Genomic DNA, 21,659 nt, shown 5'->3' with positions numbered 1-21,659 from the left:
TATTCGGAGAAGAACTAGTGATCTCTCTCCTTCATTCTCACAAGGCAAATGTCAGTGTTATACCAGTTGTCAAATATATATTTCACTTTTGTAGCAGTGCTAATGCACATTAGCAGGGATAAGAAGGCTTAAGATGTTTCTTTTTTTTCATCTCCCTTATCGAGGACCTTATAAAGGCATATATAAGGCACAGGATGCAGCCTTACTCTTCATAGATGGCTCTGTTTCTTCAATGGTATGGTCTGAATATCTTTTGGTGTGTTTGAAATGTGAAGCCAGATTTTGCTGCTCTAACTTGCTTCTGTGAATGAGAAAGACTGTCTCGTTGGTACTGAAGAGTGACACACTTTTGACTGCAATTTCAAAGCTCATCAAATACTTGGCTTTGATTTCAATGCTTTTCACCGGTCTGAATGAATTGGATTAATTAAGGGAAATTTATGTCTTAACATCCTAAAATATTTTGAAAAATCTCCCTCTTTGGCCTTTCAAAGAAAAAAAAATCTTTTTAATACAAACAAGCACAATAAAAACATTAATTCTTGTGCAGAAGTGAGAAAAATAAAATATTCATGGTTCAGGAGGGTGTTAATGTTCTAATTCATGCCAGAGCAGATTTCTGGCAATTTTCATTAGGAAGAATCTGAGGGCGCCAGAGGCAAACAGCAAGATCCTGACCTTGAGAGAATTTGGAAAATGCAGCTATTGCTGCAGAGACACTGCCATGCCCACCCAGAGATGCCAGACACAGGTCAGTGGAGGCAGGCACTCAAATCCTGCCTATCAGCTGCATGTGTGATCTAGAAAGTGATGGAGAAAACCTGTAGGCCAAGTATCAGCTTAGTAAAGGCCACATCCTCAGATGTTAGGACTAGAAAAAAGCTATATTTTTGACAATAAATACTAGTAGTCTTAAATTTTTTAAGATCAAATATTTTTATAAAGGAAAGAAAACAGTGCAGCTGTAATCCCTGCTGAGCAGAACCTTACTTCCTTGACCACTAGAAAAACCCTTACCCTCTAATGGCCGGTTCACCAAGTACTTCTGAGTAAAGGTGTGCAATGTTTTTATGATGAAACATAAAACCAGGAAAAAAACCCACCTGGGTTCAGCTTTTTTAATGAGCCTGAAATTCAGATTCAGATTTACTGAAGATTGCCAATTACTGGGGGGAAATTTGCGGTTCAGGTTTGAAACATAATTCTCTGCTTGCCAAAACTCAAATGCATGGCAGATATAAACTAAGTGTCATAAAAAAAAAAAAACAAAAAAAAAAACAAAAAACCCAACTGCCACTGCTATTCAAGCAGAAAACTTGAAATGGTATGGGATTTATTTTTCTGGGACAAATACCTCCACAACCTCATTTTCACAATTCTTCATTTTCTGTACAACTGTGTGTGAGAGGACACAAAATTTCTATGGAATTATGGTAACTAGAGATAAACTAAATGACTCCCCTCCAGAAGTCCTCCCCCAGGTGTGTTCAAAAGGTCAGGTTAGAAGCTTCTCAGCTTTGCATGGTCTAAATTAGTCCTGAACAAGAACCCTATATTAATGAAGATGAATGAAAATTTTCCTTTAGCTCAAGTGGTAAGAGGCCTGTGGTTTGGGAGCAGAAGGTTGTGATTACTGCTCGTCAGCCTATATCCAGACCAAATTCTGCTCTGTTACACTGGTGTAAATCAGCAAAACTCAGCTAGGTACTGGGATTTATATCACAATGCATCGGAAGTCAGAAACTGATGCACCTCAAAAAACACTCTTGGAAATGAACTTTCACTGATCATTTTAACATCAGTATTACTATTATAATTCTTCTGTTAACTAATTCAGATGCCCATTTGGTAAGCACTCTGGACAAACAAATGCTGATCCATCCAGGGCACTGGAGGGCAGAGGGGTTACTCTAACTCTTAAGTACCAGGTTTGGACCCTTTCATGCACTTTCCCAGCTCCTGAAGAGCAACCTCTGAAAGTCCCGCTGTCCCTGCTCCAACTGCAGTCCTTTCCACCGTGCCTGTAAAACAATCCTTTTAGACCTGCTTCCCAGAATGGTAGGATGACTCACACAGTACAGCTTCAGCAGGAAAACATCAGCTGATATGGCTTCAGCAGGAAAACATCAGCTGATATGTATGATGCCAGCTCTGGGCTCCAGCACTGCAGCCCCAAAGCCATAGAAAATTTGATGGATTGGAGCTTGATCACACAGCTGCCACCCTACGGTCCTGAGACACAGGTGATGAGTTATGAACTAATGAATTGGATAGCGGTCAAATGTTGCATTAGCATAATAATTTTGTTTAGCAACACTGTGTTAAAGTTAATCAATAACTATTTTAAAAATTAAGACTTTTTAACTCCTGATGCTCATTGGTTTTAGACATATGTGCTTGATCACTCTCAGGGCACAGCTGAAAATGGTCTTCCTGAACAACATTTTGGGGAAGGAAAGTCTTTGGAGAGCCTCTTTGTTGGGATCAGTGGTGCAGTACATACCATGGGAGGTGATGTATCTGCACTGGAACGCTCTGTTTCCCCAAAAGCACAAGCCTTCAACCAGGGAGGACTTTGTCATAGCTGACCAAAACTTAAGACTTGTTATCATCAGAAAAGTTTACATGTACTCAATTCAGTGTAAAGGTCAGAGCTTCCCATCCCTTCTTGAACCCCCCTTTTTTCTTCCCCCAGGTACTCCCTGCAGGATCTGTGGGTGGAGGGATTCCTTCAGCAAGCTGGCTGTTCCCAGCAGGCAGCATGAGCCAGCTAACACCTCTGCAGGGACTGGAGATGTACTTCCCCAGCAAAGACTGAGAGTACGTGCTCGCTTACAGATCTTCAGCTGTAAAGTCATTCTGCTAGAGCTGCTGTTGGACATTAGCAGTATCTAAAACAGGTACAGTAAAATCAGATTTGGACAAATTTTTTTTAGCTCATTTGTTATTGTATCTTAAGTACCATAGGTGAGAGCCAGAAAAGTAGAGTGTGTTTCACAGGGAGACATTCATGCAGGACTGACATAATTATTGAACATGGCCTTTAATAACAATCAATAAATTGTATATAAGAAAGAATGAATATAACACAACTCCTTTCTTAAATGTTGCTATAAAATATGTTGACTTAACTACAGACAAATCATACATATATATAATTTAGTAAATTTATATATATAAAAAATTAAGATAAACAAGATATAGTCATTCAACAAAATTTGAACTTTCCCTTTTCTATGTTTTTGCCCTCATTAGTCTCCAAGAACCCAGACATTCCTATCCCTTTATTTCTGTGAAAGCTTATAAAAATGGAGGTCGATAATCCAGCAATCCTGGATTTAAATTCCTGTTTAAGCAGATTAATTCTTTATTCTTAAAATTAAAAAAATATCTGAGATTTAAGAATTGCAAATAGTAGCAGCATTATTCAAGTATTGGCAGTTACTCTTTTCCCAAGAGCCTTGTGATACTGAATGCTTCTCAATAAGACTCCTGTAACCTGCTCATGTGTTTCATTTTGAGCCTTAGATTTGCAGCAGTTTTCCTCCTGAGTTAGATTGGCAGGGACTCTGATGTTAGTGCAAGGTTTGGGTCACTTCCTAGGCTGCTCTGTATGTGATGATTACCTGTTGGTGAACAGAATAAAAAAATTAAGAATATTCTCTTCCTCTAGTATCTTACAATTGCAAGTGTTTTTTTTACTGTGGGTGTTACAGTTGTTACAGAGAAGGAAATAACTTTGCAGGTGTGAGATATTGCACAAATATCTTGTGTCTCCTGCCCAAGCGCATGGTTGCACACTGGTTAACCCAGATGGGTTAACCCAGGATGACGTTGCTGCGACTGTGGGGCTTCCTCTGTCTTCTGGGTAGCTGGTTACCTTCTCCCACAACCCAGCAATCTTTTCTCTTTTTTTCATAGATAGAGCTAAACTTTGTGCTACATTTCACAAAATAATCTCCATCTTCCGGACACGTCAACAACTTTCCATTCTCCATCCCTCTTACTTCATTGTGGCCAAATGCCTTGCAATAGATGAATAATGGGTTTATTCTTCCTTTGAGTATGTACCTTTATGTTATCTCTTGGAATATTTTTGCTTCACAGGCTGGCACCAAAACAAAATGAAAAACATTAATGGAACTTCAAAACAGGCCACCTACTCTTGGAAGCCCTACTAGTAACTTTGTCTGCTTTATTTTGATCACAATGTATTTTAAGATGTTTGTCTTGGAAATGTGAATGGTGGCCGATTCCAGCTTTCATGCCTCTCATTACTTTATTGCATCTAAAAATGACTGCGGAAACTCAAATCTATTTCTAAATACAATATTATGGTTCTACATATCTGTTTGGAATGAGGTCAGAGGCACGGCTTCCAAGCTAGCTGAGTATTTGGTTTGGTCCTTCCACTGACATTTACACGGGTGGAAATGCTGTGTACTCCAACACTCTGTCTAGGGTTACACTCCCACTCACCTCAGGTTTGAGTGGAGTGGAGTAGGTAGAGGAGCCAGCACACAGCGTTCAGCTGAAGCAGCATCAAGCTCGGACCTTCAAGCCAGACTTCCCCATGACACAGGGACAAGCTGCCTACTGAATGGCACAGGGGGTTGTCCTTCCATAACTTCAGGAGGGCTCTGGCCCTTAGCCATTTATCTGAGCAGGGTGAAACTGCTGTGCTGTGTATAAGGAAAGATGAAAGCTCTCCAGAGTCATCCCCTGCCCCCTGATGGGTACGCTTGAGTAAGCTGAGGTCGGTGCTGGCTTTGGACTAAGCACTGGCCAGCCTGCCTCAGGAATATGAATAGTAGAAGTGTATGTCTCTGAGCACAGACTTTTTTCTAGCAGCAAATCCTTTCATTAAACCAGCATTTGAGGGAGCCAGCACACATTACTTGGTCCTTTCCAGAAAGGGAGACCAATTCACAGGACTGTGTTCAGATGTGGGGACAGAGCTGGGCACGAACAACCAGATATGCTGGCTGCTCCAGCAAGAAAAGCTTCTCCCGCCTTGTGCTATCAAAAGGTCCTCCTGGGACACTCTGTTTCATTGGCATCCATGTCCTGAGAGACAATGAAAAGGAAGTTGGATCCCCTCCGTGAGGTTTTATGTTGTTCCCACTGTTACTATGATAATTTTCATATTTTGAATACATTCCAAGAACATTTTGCATCTTCCTTTTTACTACAGATATGAACAGCTGTTTTAAAAGAAACTGATAAATAGATGAAATCTTGTGTGTTTTCCAAGTATTCGCTTAGCTACAATGACTGCATTGGGAAAAAGCAGTTTCTGGACTGAGACTTGGTTTGTAAATAGCCAAATTATGCAAAGACTTGATTTATGATCCAGTGGGTAGTATTTTTTTTCAGTATTATGGGACCAGACTCCTAGTCTCATATTCATTGTTGATATGCATAGTTAAATGAAAATTAAGAGTATTCTCTTCAGGAAATTCTCTGTTCAAAGAGAAATCTCAGGCTTGCTTTACACCACTAATAATGCAGAATTCCCCCCTGAAAGTGTAATTTTCACCTTGGATTAATTCTCAGTCCTTTGACCTTGGCAACTGGAATTCCCACTGATCTCCGTGGAGATAAAATTTCATCCATGTATATAACTAAATTTGAGACCACAGGTATAGAAGAAATCTATTTCATTCCTTAATGCGAACTAAGAGTTCTTTTTCTATCTCTTGCCAAAGAGGTTGTTTCTCCTTTGCTTTGCACAACAACTAGTCCAGAATGATGTAGTCTTTAAACAAAGATTCCAACAGAGGTATTCAAGTCTGGAGTTATTTGTCAAATTAGTCATGATACTTATTTGTAAGTAATAACAACTGGAAAACTTCACATTACATGCTAGAAAGAAAATTAGGCTAAATAATTCTTGAGCAATATTCAGATGTCAGGCAGGAAATCCTGCTCACATGGGACCACAACATGTTGCACACCTTTTTAGGCCTCTTTACTGAGAAAAGTTTTCTGTTTCCTTTTAAAACAGTGAAAGGATTGTAGTAGAGAGGTGAGGAGATGCCTTTACCTGCCAAGGAAGATCTGGTGTCTACTGAGGGCAAACTCAGGCAAGGCTCAGATTCCTGAGCACGGCACAATCTGGAACTGACTGAACTGAGTGAATTTGGGGTGTATCACCACGGGAAGTGGACCACCTGAGCCTGACACACCCCAAGAGACCTCTGGCATGCCCTGCAGTGATGTAGGCAAGAAAATGCACATGGCATGAGTGCACCAGCCTGCCCACAAGCACTGCCAGAAGATTTTGCTCAGGACCAAGAGCAGGTTTTTGATACCTATACAACACAGGTCATCAGATAAGAAAGGGTGTGATACTCAAGAGCACCCATATGTGTGTGTCAGGTGAGAGCAGAAAAGGTGCTGTACATGCCACTGCTTGAAGATGGTGCTGGCTCTGGAAGCAAAGGTTACCGGGGTACTAAGCCAACCAAACATCCTTGGGGATGGATGAGGCACTTGCACCAGGACTGGCAAGTGTGGCCCTTTTGGGCTGCTGCCAACCCAGGCCAGCCAAAGGGCAGGTTCTGGCTGCTGGAGCTGTGCTGCCTCTCCAGAGTTTAAAGCCTGCAGGGGTGTCTGGCACCTCAGCAGTACATGAAAATACACACCACAGGGATTACTTCTGTTTGTTTGCTTTTTGCTTAGATACCGGCCCAGGCTAGGACTCCTGCTTTAGACACTGGTGCTCACCCTCCCATGGGGCTCAGCTTGTGCTGGGGGCTGGGGCTTGGGTGGGCAGGGAGGAAGGAGCCGTCCCAGCCAGTGCTGCTGATGTGTGCCCAAACATCCATCCTGCCTGTGGGCAAGGAGCTGAAGCCAGAGCAAGGTGGGGCAGCCAGGCATGTCAAATGCATCAGGAGAAGAGGGGGAGCAAATTTGAGCTTAATTTTGCAGTCCACCTGTGGGTTGAGGAAGACTGGGAAATTATCCCTTCCCCCTGTGACAGTGTATATGGATTCATTTTACATTATATAGGCACCTGACTGAGAAAGGGGGACTCCTCTGTTTCCCCTTGGTTACCACCAGACTGCTGATGCCAGCACACTCCTGTCAATTTGGGGAAGGAGTTTTGTGTCCCTAACTGCAGAACAACCAAGTTTCAGATGAGAGTTGGGTAGGAATGTCCCATTAGGTTTGGGTATCCTTGTAAGAGGGTCTCAGGCTGCAGGTGGACCAGGCACGGCATTGCCCAGTTCCACACCAAGTACTCTGACAGGGACATAAGGAAACAGCAAACCACTGCGACCACTCCTGGCAGTTTCTGAGTGGAACTCACCGCTGTCAGTGGATGTCAGGAGCTTAGGGAGCCAGGACCTTCCAGACACTAACATCTCCACATCTTAGTCAAGAAAAAGTATTATCAACACAACCTTTGGTACCTATGTTAAGACTGTGATTCAGCTATAGACATCCATGACATAAATTTCTAAATCTGACTTACCCTGTTAGAGTCCCTTTAGAGCAATTGGAAAGAAATAAGCACTTTAAGGAGTGATCCCATACAAAACGGATCACACAGATTTGCACCCAAAGATGTTTAGAAGGACCCTTAATTTATTAACTTATATCTGCATATGATTCTTTTCCTGGCTTGCTGCGCTGAACATAAATGCATATAACTCTAAGGGGTGTGGAGTCCTGGGGGAATTTAAGCCTGAAGCGGTTGCTCAGACTGAACAGCACTGCCTTAGCTGAAGACTTTTTCCAATGTGTGCTAACAAAGCTCCATGTGAATATCTGTGATTGTCTATAAATGATTGGGATTATTCAGTGCAAGGCTTCATATAGACAGAAAATGCAAGACTGAATGCCCATCAGTAACAAGACCTTAGATACCCCAAAGGTACTTTTCACTAGTGTTTTAATTTCAAACATAGACTTTTTAGGGCCTGTTTCCATAGACATGTTCAGGGAGTTGCACACCTGCTCTGCTTGTGCTTGGAGCTGCTGGACAAGGGTCAGTTCTGGAAGCCATTTAATACCACACCAAATTCACATTCCTCAGGCCTCTTTAGATCTCTGCTGCAGTGCCTAGAAAGCCAGTCCTTTGATCAGACTTAGGGGTTACCCTTTAACTATTCCCTCTTTCCCTTCTTTCCTCCCTTTTCCTTCCTTCCTCCTTCCCTCTTTCCTCCTGTCCCGCCTTCCTCCCTTCTGTTCTCCCACCTCCCTTTCTCCTCTTCCCACTTGCCTGCCTGTATGTAACCCAAATTATTTAAAACAATATCTTGATTTTTCATTACAAATAAAGAAAGAATGGTTCTGGTTCTTTCCGCTGTGCTTCTGTGCAGTATCTATGTCGTTTATCCATTCTGTGTGACTTCTGATTTTCTTTAAGCCAAGCAGGACACAAAATGTCTATGTTATGTGTTTATGCAGCAACCATTGAAACCATCTTTATAGACAATTTTTAGTAAAATGAAACAAGTTTTAGTTTAGTAGTTAATGAAACTACCTTAGAATAATAATTTAGGCAGAGCAGCATGTGAATATTCTCACTTTTAAATGAAAGGAAAAAGAGAAAGTACATACCTGTTCCCAGAAGGATATTTAGATGATCAATATACTAGTAGGGATGCAAACACATAATGTGCAGAACGGAATGGGGACAAAGCAAAAAACAGAATTGTTTAATTGAATTGCATACAGTATTACTGTAGTGCTATTTTTCTTGTTTGAAGAAATCCATATTGATCTGACATTTCTTCCACATTTCATAAGATGCATGGACTAAAGAAATTACTCTATAAGGAATCTCAATTCCTTTCTCATTGTCATCAAACCTATAAAAATGTTGGGCATAACAGCTTTGTTCAGTTTATGTTGAAGATCTGTACTGAGCCTCTGAAGCTGTAGGTGCTCTCCCTGCCTCGCCATCAGTCCAGTGCGTAACCACTATCTGTGCTGTAGTTTCCCCATCTGTAGAATGGGGATAACAAAACTGCCTGCTTTCTATAAAAATCATAAAAATAAATACATTTTTAAAAGCTGGCAAAAATCCGCTATGAAAATATTATGGATTATTGGTTGGAATTTCAAAAAAAAATAGCAACCTTTCAGATTATAACAGCTAATAGAAGCAAATTATTTCTAGGAGCAACATACATCTAAGTGAGACTGAAGAGTCAACATTTATAGCTTTTTTGAAAGCCACAAGTTTGCATGTGGATGGTGCTTGAACTTTGCCTTTTCACTTACAAAACACTTTAGCGTCATTCAGTAATTCAGGAAGTGAATCAAGTACAAAGGTGTCAGAGTACAAATTTCATAGAGGAAGTGACACTAAGGTCATTACCCATACTGAAAATAATCAAGTCAAAATTCTTGAAAACAAGTTTTTTTTCCTGTGGAGAAGATAATGTACAAGAACTAATTTCTTAGTCATAGGGGTTTTTTGGGGGGTGTGCTTTTTGTTTAGCTTCCTTCCCAAAATTTGCACAGACTTGGTGAAAATGAAAATTGAGCCTTAATTTCCAGCTATGAATTTCCAACTACTGTCAAGTAGACGTATATAGAAATAAATCGGTTTGTTCTTGTAGCTCCATCTTGCAGCCTAATCTGCAGTCCAGTCCATAGCCACAAGAGAGGTTTCATCCTTTCTGAAAATATTCCCAAGGATAATTAACATGACAATAGTTATCAATTACTTCACTTCTTCAAAACACTTATCAAGTCTTCAAAGCACTTACCAAATCTCCTCTGCTAGTCCATTTAGATTTGTGACACCTTTTTCTCTAGGCAAAATTGTTCCTCTCAGTTTATTTGTGTTACAAACTGACCTCTATGAACTGGGTTTGTGCTGTTAGAAAATACAAAGCATCCAGAGTGTATCAGCAAACCTGGACCTTGCTAGGTAGTTTAGGAAGCTTTTACTTATTCAGATGATTCCTGTGCAAGGCTCGGGTGAATTTAAATCTCTGAGTAAATGTAGAGAGTAAAAGTGTTGCTTTGTAAATCACCACAAATTACTTGTTCATTGAGGTGCAGAGCTTTCTAACCTTTTTTGTCTGGAGACTCTGGTCAGAGCTGAAAGTACTTAAGCTGTTGAAGTCTCGGTTAATATTTGTGCTGAACGCATCTGCCTGGCTCCCACCTGCCCCAGCACTGAGGACCGCCTGTGTTCTGGCCATCGGACCTGGCCAAGCAAAGTGAGCCAACTCCAACTGGAATTGGTGGGGTGGAGTACCTTGGAAACTGCTTAAAGAGAAAATGATTCTTTAATGGGAAAAGTGTGATTTTTCCAAGTAATTTGACCCGAGTGGAAACAAAGCTTGTCAGAGACTGTATTACGTGAAAATGTTTGCAGAATGATGTCAGTGTGTTAGCACTGTTAGTAGACAGTTGGGGCTTTATTCACAAAAAGGACACATTTTCACTACATGTAGTAGATTCATAAATGAGACTTTCTGTGAGCAAGTGAGCTCTGTGAAAAACACATTTTTTGTGTAGATGGGCCAAACTGGTTTGTGGCTCTCTGAACACAGGTTATCAAAGGGCCTTGAAAGGTGTGTACGTGGACATAAGTACCTCTAAGCAAAGGGTAGAGGAAAGAGACTGGGGCACAAGCTCAAAGAAGCTTCCCAAACATCAGGTGTAGCTCCCTGCTCTTGCCGTGGTGGCTCAGGTCAAAGATCCACCTACCTCTGCCTCCTCTCTCCCTGGCACTTGTTTAGGGAAATGTGTAAGAAGCAAGGAATGTATTAAGTGATCCATTCTCAGTTATACTGCCGCAGCTCTGACAGTCTCCACAGCAACCACACCACACAATCCGCTCCGTAAGACAATTGGAAAAATATGGTTTGTTTGGGTGTTAACAGACCTTCCAGCTCAGTGACATTTTCTGCTGGAGATGATAAACTCAAAGGCAGTGCAGGCAAGAAGTGAACGTGGAGCAAGGGAACTGGAGGGATGTTTTGCAGAACCTGGGAAGTCTGAAGTCAGTCTCAAGCTTGGAGGCAAGTAGCCAGTTCTCAATAATATTTTGGGGATCCTCAGCCACCCGTTTCCATGTGGGTGGGAGACTATGAGTGCTAATTAAAGGACAGGATTCACAGTGCTTGGCAAGGGGAGACAGAGGCTACTTGGTCAGCTACTGTATGGATCACCTTTTTCAGTGCTCCTGCTGTCCTTTGCCTCGAAACCAGCAGTAAGGAGCCTGTGGAGAAATTAATCCAGGAAAGTCTTCAGGAAAGCCTTCTAATTTTCTGTAGCTGGCCCTTGCTCCTCTCTTTGGGACCGAGGAATGAATATTGCCTGTAACATTTACAGCTTGCTGCCATCCGTTTCTGTGGAATAAAATAATCCCCTTTGCCCTCTGCTCCAGCTTTTCTGTAAAGAAGTGATATATAATCTGCAGGTGGTCTGTGGGATGGTCCCTTGCCGGTGATTTCATTTCACTGTGGTGCAATATATCGCTATTGTTATTTGCACATCTTCAGTAGTAACATACTAGGGAAATACAGATACTTTTATTAGAACAGGCTGAAGCATCTTAGCATTTGGAAATGATTTGGCTTTATGGTACTTGCTGTGCCACAGGTTCAGTGTACAGTTGTGCAAACACATCCATAACAGAAGGTAAAACATACTTCTCCAGCACCATTTCCTATGCCCTCCCATACGGGTTCCTACTCTGTACTGTTCACTAGTGTCTGAAGCCTAGCGCAGTAGTGCATTAAGTGATGTGACTAACATCTGTCATGCATTGTGCTCTGAAGGAAAGTGTGTGCAGCAGATTTAAATCCCTCCTTAGGCCTAATGCACATGTATTTCATTTAAAAGTCTGACACAAAAAAAAAGGGGGGGAAATAAATCAACATGGTCTTACCCTCACTGTTTAATTAGTTCTTATTGTATTCATAGCCCATTTTCACTTCATTATTCATAACTGTCAGTTCACTTTTTTTTCTCCTTGTTTAATTAAAATTATTTAAGAGAAATCAGAGCTAGGCAAGGGTGCCTGACTTCCAGGCTTGGGGACCAAATTCTTTCTTTCTGCATAGGTCAAGTACAGTATAAGCAGCTGCAATGAAAGCTGATCTCTGCTAATTTGCCACAAACCATGATTAAGGGAAAAGACAAGGTAAAACTGTCTTATTAATTTCTCCAGCCTGGTTTCTTCTTCCTTCCTTGGTCTGACTTGTGCCTGTTGATACCTAACTTCAGTGCACCAAGAGTGCGGAGGTGAGCCTCAACCCTCCAGCTATCCGCTCTCCTCAGATCTTCCTGAAAGACAATATAAAGCAAGTCCAAAGTCAGATGGAGACCTTCACAACAAACTCTTGGCAGAAATCATGATCCAACAGGCTTCTGACAAGGGCCAAATCTCTCTATTTGTGCCTCTGCACTTTTTGACCTGTGGCACAGCAGTCATAAAGGCTGGAAGTCTTCTTCCCTGGAAGGAGGACTCTGGAGATGGCAGTGATGATTGCTCGTTAGCTAGCTCTGCTTCACTTGATTGCTTTGCTTGTCAGGCATTTTGGGACACCACGTCAGCAATACTCAGATGAGACTTATGCCTGTGTCATTCAAAGCAGCTGGTGCAGATGTTAAGTTCACACTGTGCCACGGGGAACCTGGGCCTCGGAGCTCAGGTGGCAACAAATATGAGGACCAAAGGGAACAGTCAGCGACAGGGCTGTGCAAACAACGATGACAGCTCCTTGGGTTGGGGCAGTTTACCCACCTTTCATTCACACTGGGGCACTGGAAAGTGTTTCCAGACAGGACCGCCTGCAAAGTGCTTATAGTCATTGATGATGAGACAAGAAGCCGTGACCACAGACAGCAGGGGACAGAAAGGCCAGCCTAGATCCTGGGGCTGCCCTCTGGAGAAGTGGGGCCCAAAGGGGTCCCGCCCTTTTCCATGTTCTCCATCTCGACAGAGGACCAATGACAATAGGGTTTGTTGGGGGTTGAGGGCAAGGCTGTCTGCAGGTGCTAGGAGGGAGAGAAAAAAAGTGCAAAAACCCATGTGTAAGAGGTACAACCATTGCATTGCACGTAGCTCTCTTGGTCCTCCCAGGGAGCAGCTCATACTGGTTTGCTGCTCATTTCCAGGGACAGTTGACTGACCAGCAAAACTGCCTATGCTGTACCACAGAGATTACAGCAGCCAAGGACAATATTTAATTTCAACATCTGGTGGAAGGCATCCTTAGTGAGGAATCCTTAGCTGTTTTTATTTTCTCCTTTCTCAAATCCAAATATGACTGCTCAGGTAATGCTGTCAACGTTTTTATTGAGGGATAAGGGCTGCAGGGCTCTATTCACAGAGGAAGAGCCTGGAGGATTCGGGGACAACCAGGATTTAAATATTTGGTTTTGATTTTGAGTGCTCCAATACTAACAAGACTCTAGAGTCAGCACTTTAAAAATCAATGAAACTGTGATCATTGTAAAGAGCTAAACTGGCGCATTACTCTGCTTGTGTATTTTACAGTGAACACTCGTGTTTTTGTGCCTTCTGCACTGGCATAATTGGGCCACTGTTCAGGTGCATATTGCTCTTCAGGAAGGACACATAAGCATGTGTTTAAGACCTATGAAATCACCAGCCTTTTTTGCCTTTCCTAAATCAACAGGACTTAAGCATGTGCTTAAAGAGCTTTTTCCGAACTGGGGCCTTAAAGAGCTGAGTTAGCTTATCCACCTTCCTCTTTAAAAGATGGATGTGGAAAATTTCCCAGATTATACATCTGCTCTTCCAATTTACATCGTGGAGGGTAAGGCTGAGTACAGAGGGAGCAGAAAAGGGGAAAGAAAAGTAAAAACAATCCTGAGCTGGCAGCCTGGCAAAAAGAAACCGAAACAGCTGCCTGCCAGATTGGGAGGGCTGTGCGCTGTACACACCACGGCAGGGCCATCTGCACGCCAGGCTTGCACCAGGTGCTGTATTTAGAATAGAAGGAAAGCCACTCAAGAGAAAGCAAACCTGCTTACGGTCAAGAGGTGTCTTATTCTGCAGTCTCTTCTTGCTGTTTCGTCTCCATCTGATACGTTCCTTGTTTCTTTCATGCGAACTGTTGCAATGGTACCAGTCGAGGAGAGGAATGATGGGTTTAGGGAGGCTTCTGCCTTGGGTTTGCTTTTTCTCCCCAGCACTGTATGTTACCAGAGCATGGAAACACAAAGGGAACTCCTGCCATTTGAAGTGACATTTGGGGTGCCCCACAGACAAAAAAGGATTACTCTGCAACAAACCCATCCTTCTTAAAGGAGTGACACTTCCTGGGGGTGGTAGTGCAGTTCAGGTGCAAGGACAACAGGCAGCACAGCACCTGTGATTGTGCGTGTGCTGCCCACAGCCTGCACTTTGGTCCCCCTGCATGGGAGGTTTGCGTTAGTTGCATCTGTGCTGCCTCCATGGGCAAGGTCAGCCAGTCTCCCTGTGTTGGTAGGGAAAATATGTTTGCTTCAGTGGTCACACCACCATGTGGGTCACCAGCAAGACTGGCTCAAGCGTCTAGTGAACAAGACACTATAGACACAATCTTTGCTCCTCCAGAAGCTCCTGACATGCTTCTCATCCCAGACAGTTTCAACGAAAGCTTTTTTTGTTTACTTTCACTGTATTTCCACCCCCATTCCTGAAAGTTTTCTTTCATTACGGAAAGGATTTGGTTAGTCTTTCACTGAGGCTATGACAAAATAAAGAAGGTGCAAATACCAATTATGCTGTAGTCAGTCTGAGTTCATTCCAGGTGTGACTTGGTGAAATTTAGTGGCCCACGATATGCGCAGGGTTGACACTCTGACTACTCCTCTGCCCTTAAACCTGGGGAATTTATGAGCCTTATCTTGGCTGCTAGATCATCCTTCTCTTCCTTTACTTGTTCTTTACTTCCTCTCTTATAGTTTTAAAACTTTATCTGGACCTAGGCTGTTCTTTACATCACATACTCTCTCTTTGATTTCAAAGATGGAAGGGAAGTTATTTAAAAATAGGCTCCATCATAGACTGCGTTCTGGTAATTAGGCACGGAGCTAGACCTCGTAAGTACATCTGTGGCTCTGAGGGAGGTCAGCATGGTTTAACTTTTGAGGAGGAGAAGAAAATCAAACTGTTTCACCATTTGACTGGTGAGAGCCAGAGATCCCTTTTTATGAATTTTTTCATGTTGTTGTTTTGTAGCTTTGGCTTTTTTTATTCAGTTTTCCATTTACTTTGACAATGTAGTTAAAAAATGATCTCCACGTAAGAGCACTCAGTGTTGATGGGGCTTGGTGGCTGGCTGGCATGCTGTGACTGCAATATACAGTTTCCAAAGAGTGACCAGAGCATTGGTCTGAAGATACTTGTCTTTTGAAGCTGGGATGAAACTGCCAAACTGATTTCTTATTAAACACCAGTTAGATCATGATCTCTTATTGCTCTTTTTAAATCATGCTGACAATGCTCTGGGGCTGACTTTCTTCTCAATGAGGTATAAATCACTGAAATCAGCGGATGTGTTTCTCCATTCTTTACCACCTGAAGTAGCAGTGGGCTGCAGAGGAGTCAACAGTTACGGATGGTAGCATTTTACACCTAGCACGAATCACTTGGGAGGGTACTGCTCGGGGACAAGCTTTACCACTAATCTGCAGTGTAACCCCATGGGGCAAATCAACTCATCTGTGTCTCCATTTCCCATCTGCAACATAAACATTAGGAGCTTTGCAATCAAAGATTGAAGAGCTCCATAAAAGAGACATAGATTATTATTACTTTGCACGTAGCACAAGCAGTGAAGAACCAGTCCCAGGGAAAACGGCAGAGGTGAGAGGAACATATGGCTATCTGTATGTCATTAGCGATCCCCAGAGCCTCTTGTTCTCCCAAAGCTCATAAACGGCAATATGAACATTTTAAAAGTAACTTTTGTAAAAAACGTAAAAGGCTACTTTAATTAAATGAACATATCTTTTCTCTTAGATCATAACCTTGGATCCCTATGTTGGGAATTCAGAAGCATTTCAAATAATTAAAAAAAGAAAAGAAAGACCGATGTTCTTTTATAGCTGGCAAATTTTCAGGCTTCATATATTAAAACAGTCTTTCCTTTTGTTAAAAGCTGGCTGAAAAGCTTTTGTAATAAGATATTAAAAATTGTTTATCATCCTGGATCATTAATAGGAAAGCTTGAATGTAGACTTTAAGACTTTAAAAGGGCGGTGCAAATCTATATATAAAATTGATTCCTTTATCTGCCTCTTTTTTGTTTGACAGAACAGGATCTTACAAAAATAAAAGTATTGTGTGCCAAAGTGGGACTTTCATTCTGAGTAATAAATAGAACAAATAACCTTACTTTTTCATTGTTTAATCTACTGCCATCTCCAGTGTAAAGGAGATGAGAGCTTGGGCTTGTGGTTTGGGCTCAGTCTGAGATGACACTGGCTTGCAGCAAGCAAGGGAGAGCAGATCAGTTAATAGAGTCCTGGCAGAGCGGCCACAGGTCTGCAGACCTGGGTCCCAGCAGTGGTGCTCTCTTAGGGCTGGGACCATACCATGTGGCCAGGCTGCCAGAGTGACCGCCTGGCACAGGGCATGCCCTGCGTGTGGCCTTGCTTGGGTATGGCATCAGCACGGAAAAGCATCTTGGGAACCAGAAAAAATCCACTTTCTCACCACTCGATAGGACCTTTTCTCCCAGATCTAGAAGGTCTGCCACTGCCAGTCCCTTAACAATAATGATAGACGGAGGATACTTGTTTCTCTCTCTCCCACTGGGACGATATGGTAGCCCTTTCTGTCTTTCAGGATCACTGAATAACATGAGACACAGACCCCCTTGTTGCAGGCATTAAGACAGAGGACTGCCATCTGCATTGACGTTCCTGGTTTTAACTAGTTTTAAGTTGTCAAACTGCAACGTTTGCTGTGGAGACCTTTTAAGTCTCTCTAGACACAAAATACAACATTTCTGTGTTCTTCCTTAACCCGTCAGGCTTCTGGTCTTCACCATATGCAGACAGGAATGTTAAATTAATAATGTTGAAAGTACTGTTGGTATTTCTCAGGTCACCAGTAAAAGTAAGAGACGTGTCAAGGTGGGTCTTATTTCCAGTTTAATTTTGTCTGAGCACTATTCTCGTGTGTTCAACATGCTCTCAACTATGTGTGGAAGTTGAGGTGACTTATTTATCATTGGTTTAATGCCTGTCTTGACCTGACAAAATTTTCTAATTATGCATCCCAATTTTAATGGCTTGATGGCCAGAGAGCTCTGACTGCAAGAAATTAAAATCAGTGTTGGACTATCCTGACAGGTCTTGTTTCCCAGACCATTGCTCCAACAAGGCATCTTCCCCATCTGGTACCTCCCCTCCTTCACCAAGAGAGGCTTACATGAAGCATGATGTCTGGGACCTCTTTGAAGCTTGAAGATCAGCTTCATGGGAATATGTGCCACGCTGCTTCTGGAAATCTGCTGATGAGGGCTCAGAACTTTTTGGTAAGCTTCAGCCACTAGTGGTTTTTTGGCCATTGCCCATCTCACAGCCACTGCAGTGGCTTGGTTTAATAAAGCAGTGACACTGCCTATATGGAAACATATCTGCATTACGTGTTTGTTGAATGGCTCTGAAGGAACTAATTTATAAAAGTCAGCACGTTGGTAAATGGTAGCTAGTTCATGAACAACAACAAAAAGAAGTTGGATCTACAAGTCACTACAAATTATTTACTGTGTCCAGATTCATTTGCAGCAATGGGTTTGGGTGGAAGAAAATCTTGAACTTTGCCAGAAATCCCTTCTTTTGTTGTTAGCAGTTACATCTGCTGCTTCTTTCTTCTAGTGGTACACAGATCTCTCTAATCCCTAGAATGTGTTCCCAATTTGATTGTATTTACATATATGTCTATAATCTCACTGAAAACACCAGCCCATCACATTTCCATGCTGTGTTAAGGTTTGGTTTGGATAATGTCACTTTTCTTGTGACTGGAGAATTTGGCTTCCTGTGAGCTTTTGGAATTTGACTTCTTTTATATAGCCAGAGGTTTTTTCTGTCTCTTTTTTTTTCTTTTTTTTTTCCTTTGCAGTTTTCCTCTTTTCAGTCTACTATGGGAACCAAGGATGTGTACTGCATACCCTCTGGCCTGCCACGTTTAACTTAGATGAAGCCTCAGTATGAAAAGTATACATGAGAATTTGCATTATGTTTGAAGTGGGTGCAAGCCATACTCCGTGACTGAGGGTCGTGCAGGAACCATCATGGAGATGCAGGAAGTGGCAATGAGTCATGTCTGAAGCAAATCCAATTGAACCAAACAAAATAAAAACAAAAGAAACTGAAAACTCTTATATCTGAGCTAATAGATTTTAGTGCTTGACTCCTATAATCAGAGCTAATGTCGCCTCATGCAGACTCCTGGCCAACACAATCCCTAAATAAGCGTTGCTGGTTGTGAGTTTGCACTTGGGAAATGTGATGATTCACTGTCCCCCAAGGATAGCCTGTGCCTCATTAAGAGATAAAATCCAGAAGCCTAGCACTCATGTTAAATACTAAACCATGTGCTGATATCTGACATGGTCAGAGCAACAAAATCTCTCCCACAGGCCTCAGAGCCAGCAGCCCCCTTGTGTGCTAGCAACACCCAAAAGGCAGAGATGCCCACACAATGCCACCGCCCGCCTCCTCCTGAGTCTTGTGTGGAAAAAAAGTCAACATCAGCCAAACACCCATGTGAGCCGAGGGTGCACAGCAGTGGCACAGTGGGCTTCTCTGAATTCGACCCCAACATGAGAAGTTTGGTCTGAAAAGAGGCTGGTTCCTACTGTCCCCTTGATTGCTCTTAGTTTCTCAGGTAAGGAAGGGCAACGAAGGTGCTGTTGTGTCCCACACCAAACCATTATGTCATGTCAGGGCTTTTTCCACATCATGAGCTGCACACTCCTACCCCCGGGAGTGGGTTTTCTAAGTCTCCACAGAGGACAGTGTTGACAACTTTTTAGAAGTCAAACGTATATCATGACAATTACGAGAGCAGAATGTTTCTTAAAATGTATTTGTTCCTGTTGGTACAGAAAATGCAAAATATTTTTGTCTTTACATTCTTAAAATTGAACACTTAGAAGAACTCCGTTTCCAGAAAAGATACCTCACTCATCGCTCTAGGAAAATATTGACTACTCACAGCTGGTAGTGAAAAAAAAAGCCAAGCCAGCCCTATGAAAAAACTACTAACCCAAGGTTCATGGAGCAGATACATGTAACTTCATCCAATCGATGGGATTTTTGTTGTACCTCTGAGCCTATGAGGGAAAGCTAAATTATTTTTTAAAATATATTATCAACATTTTTCACATTAAAAATCAACATATCCTATATCTCATTCCCTTGAAGTTTAAATAGAAACTCAGAACTTTCCCAACTCAGAAGGAGCCATCCTGCTTCTCTGGTTGAACAGATCTGTTGTATTAATTTACCAAAACCATCCACCTGATTTAGTTGAAATAACACTTATAAAGTAATAAATGTTTAGTTTAAGAGGAGGTTAATGAGCAAAGTTTATTACTTACTGGAAAATCACTGAAATTGCAAGCCATGTATATTTACAAAAAGTATGCGGCATCTGAAATAAATCGGAAGAATTTTGTTATTAATTTCCTGCATTGTTTACATGTGTTAGAGCTATGTTTATTCCAGAAGATTCACTCACCAGGAGTGACAGAAATCAAAGTGCAAACTGGTTTATTTTTCTCAGTAACTTATTAATAACTGCATCAGTTTTTAGGTTAGATAGATGATATGCAACAGATATTTTTCTTCAGATATATACACAATAAGTGAGAAAATAAAGCAAAGAACTGTGTAACTGAGTTGTTTATTAAGTGAAATAAAATAAAAATTAATCCTATTTTTGCAATTTTGTCATTTTTTTCTATTCATTCTAAAAGATAATGAATAAGTCACAACAGTGAAATAATAGTGTAATATTTAGTGTATGTTTCAATAACCAAAATACTTATACAATGAAGTGCTAATCAAGATCATAAAAACATCAAGGGTTTCATTATGTTTTCTCACAAACTTATGAAATAAAAAAATAATATAAAGTTGCCTTAACAAATCAAAGAGTTTGTAAAGTCTCCTTTTAAAGCTGTAAGGGAACACATCACATTTTTATGGCAAGTTACTATATGTTAAAGCAGTTTCTCATTTTTCACATTTGGTATGAAAATTATCTCGCATGTTTCTTAACCTCAGATTGTCTCCTCTTAGTTTTGGCACAACTGTAGAAAGCAGCTGGCTTTTTCTAAACCATCTATGAAGTAAATTATCCACGTCCTTTCCTTAGCTCCCATTCCTGACTCCTCAGTCCTTGGGTCTGCAGAATCCTCCTCGAAGAGAGTTTTGCTGTAGAGTAGATACAACAGTGCAGGACTCATTTGATCAACTTGTGGAGTTGGAAAAAAAAGAGGATAAGGAGTGTGTGGCTTTTCCAAGAGTATGTATTGTAGCCCTGGAGCCATTTCTCATTTGTTTTAATAAAGACAGACATGGCCAGGATTGAGTCCTTCAAGAGAGCCTTCTCCTAACACCAGACAAGTAGGTTATTTTTGTGTTTACTGTGCAATATGTGGAATCACTCCTTTCTTCATCATCCGCCAAATGTTTCTGGGTTTGAAGTTTGTATTGCAACAGCCAAGATACTCTAACAATTTAAGAATCAAGACCCCACACCACCAATGTACATGCAAGCAACCCCTCTGCTACCAAGGAGCTGGCCAAGCGCTCCAGACTCTGCACGTGCAAGGGAGGGATGGGGGGTGTGACTAACCCACCCCCTCCAGAGGGCTTGTGAGCATGGCGCTTTGCTCCCAGAGAGAAATAAGGATTCTAATCCTGCCTGGGATGAGCAACCTTCACACCAGAGACGCAGGGGCTCCAGATCCCCGCCGAGGGCTGTGTGTGCCTCCTTGGAGCAGCCTTTGTGGTTCCTCTGCAAAGGGAACAGACTTCCAGTTTTCAGCCCTATTGCCCTCCAAACCCAACTCTGCTGTGGGAGGTTTAACACTTACTTAATGAGGACTATGTGTGTGCATACATATGGATGTGTGTATATCTGTCTACACATACACACAATATAAATTAACTAAACATGTTACTAGGATACATCAGGAAAACCACATCCAAACAAAGAGTCCAATATGGAAAAAGCTATTAAAAGATCTCAGCGTTTGAGCTTGTTGTGTACAGGAATAAATATGATTACAGGATACCAATTTTTACATTTTGTTCGTTTCCTGCTGGCATTTATAAGAGGTGCTGTCCTTCTGGGGGTAAAGGGAAGATTGCAAACAATAAAGCAAATCTGATCTTCATAAATAATGTGATGCTTATAATTAAATTGCCCACCTTGGGAAAACTTGGGGATGAGCTCCATAACTAAAATTAAGTGTACCAGCCTTTGTTTAATGTTACAAAAGGTCCAAGAGGCCTCAATAGGCCCCTGAGCTCTGACCTTAGAGCTTTTAAGAGAAATGCAGGCAAGAAGGACCTTTGTGCTCCAGGTGCCCAGAAGATCAGAGTACCCTCACACGAGATCAAGACTGAAAGACAAAGATAGGCATGAACTCTACAATCTCCTTTTCATCACAATCTTCTTTTAGGCTGCCTAACTAGCC

General features: G+C 41.8%; 2 long non-coding RNA genes across 3 annotated transcripts; one reads left to right on the top strand and one right to left on the bottom strand.

The window, feature by feature from the left end:
* Positions 1–1,707: 1,707 nt before the first annotated feature.
* On the top strand, positions 1,708–19,886 carry LOC141942685 (uncharacterized). Its single transcript, XR_012628708.1, has 4 exons — positions 1,708–2,243; positions 2,696–2,900; positions 17,293–17,477; positions 18,068–19,886. It is a non-coding gene; the product is annotated as an uncharacterized LOC141942685 (long non-coding RNA).
* On the bottom strand, positions 2,921–14,145 carry LOC141942686 (uncharacterized). 2 transcript variants are annotated; one of them, XR_012628709.1, is made up of 3 exons: positions 13,981–14,145; positions 10,859–12,978; positions 2,921–3,626 (listed from the first exon to the last, which is right to left on the bottom strand). It is a non-coding gene; the product is annotated as an uncharacterized LOC141942686 (long non-coding RNA). The 2 variants fall into 2 exon arrangements; XR_012628710.1 differs by lacking the exon at positions 2,921–3,626 and having other exon boundaries at positions 8,769–12,264; positions 12,725–12,978.
* Positions 19,887–21,659: the final 1,773 nt, after the last annotated feature.

Source organism: Strix uralensis, chromosome 4 (assembly GCF_047716275.1).
Source record: "Strix uralensis isolate ZFMK-TIS-50842 chromosome 4, bStrUra1, whole genome shotgun sequence".
Lineage (NCBI taxonomy): Eukaryota > Metazoa > Chordata > Aves > Strigiformes > Strigidae > Strix > Strix uralensis.
The sequence above is the reverse complement of the archived record's forward strand: the minus strand, read 5'-3'. Positions and strand labels throughout refer to the sequence as shown.